Source organism: Chinchilla lanigera, unplaced genomic scaffold (genome assembly GCF_000276665.1).
Source record: "Chinchilla lanigera isolate Chin_1 unplaced genomic scaffold, ChiLan1.0 scaffold00006, whole genome shotgun sequence".
Taxonomy (NCBI): Eukaryota; Metazoa; Chordata; class Mammalia; order Rodentia; family Chinchillidae; genus Chinchilla; species Chinchilla lanigera.
The window spans coordinates 38,922,356-38,923,779 of NW_004955407.1; positions in this window are offsets into that span (position 1 = coordinate 38,922,356).

Genomic DNA, 1,424 nt, shown 5'->3' on the forward strand with positions numbered 1-1,424 from the left:
GAAATTTTAAAAATGTAAGTATCTGGCAGCCTTAACAGATTGCTAAATATTTGGATGGCTGAAACCTCAGACACACATTTATCACCACCCACTTCCTCCTCCACTCCTGGCCGCCCAGCTTCTCTCCGAAGGCTCCAGGGCCGCTCCTGGTGTCAGGTCCAGCCCAACTAGGCCACCGGAGTGCACACAAGGCCTCCCCTAGGCCTCTGCGCGTCCAAACCCCTCTCTTCCAAGGACACGGATTAGCCCCAACCCAACCAGCAGGACAGGTCTCACTGGGCCACATCCTCAAAGGTGCAATTTCCAAATACAGCCACCTTCCCAGGGGCCGGGGTTAAGGAGAGTCATAAACACTGAGACACTGGGAAGACCATGCCTGGGAATCCCTTCTGTTCACCATACTTTTAGCACCGAAAATAATAGTAATAGTAATAGTAATAACGGTAGTAACTCAAAGAGTCGGGGGTGTGGCTCAGTGGTAGCTCACAGCCTAAGTCTTGGGGAGCCGAGTTCCATCCCTCGCATGGAAATAAAAATTCAGAGTAGATCAAAGCCCTCAGCTACAAACCCTTCCCCCAGGTCACTGAGCTAAAACCCAGGCCCTGGCCTTGGCCCCAACCCTGTCCCCTCCCGGCTGCTTCCAGCCCGCTGACCTCAGGCTGCCCTGACCCCGCCTCCACGCCTGCCACGCTGGGGTGGGTGGTGCCCAGCCCAGACCTTCCTCCCCGAGCTGGGGGACCGTCCCCACGCTGTCACTGAGGTGCGCTGTTCTACTAGAAAGCTCCCGGCCACACACACACCTCGGTCATCGTCACTCCTCCCAGGTCCCAGGAGCGGCTCAAGGCCTGGGGTCACCCATCAGCCAGGGGCGGGGTACAGCAAGTTAGCCCCTTCGAGGGTAGCGCTCAGGGTTAGGGACACTGGGTCGCCCTAGAGCGCTGTCGCCGGCCGCCCACCTGAGGACCGCGGGAGGGGCCAGGGTCCCCGCAAGGTTGCGTGTCCTGAACGAACCAGAAAACCGTTCTTCTTCCTCTCCCCCCTCCTCCTCTTCGCCTCTGCTCTTCCTTCTGCCCCTCTTCTCCGCCCCTCCCCATCCGCCCTCCCATCCGCCCCTCTCCTACTTCTTTTTTTTTTGAGACAAGGTTTCGCTACTTAGCTCAGGTTGGCTTTGAACTCACTGTGTAGCGCAGGCCGCCCTGGAACTCGCGCGATCCTCCTGCCTCAGCCCTACGACTACTGATATACAGGCGTGCGCCACCACGCCCGCTCTTAAACCCCAGGGACGGCGAGCGCCCAGGTGGCCCAAGTCACTGAGGGTTCATGAAAAGGAGGGCTGGGGGGTTGGGGGTCCGGGGAGCCAGGAGCAGGCAGGGGTCGGGATCCAAACTGGGGCTCACGGGGAGCGGGGGGCGGGGCGAGCTGGG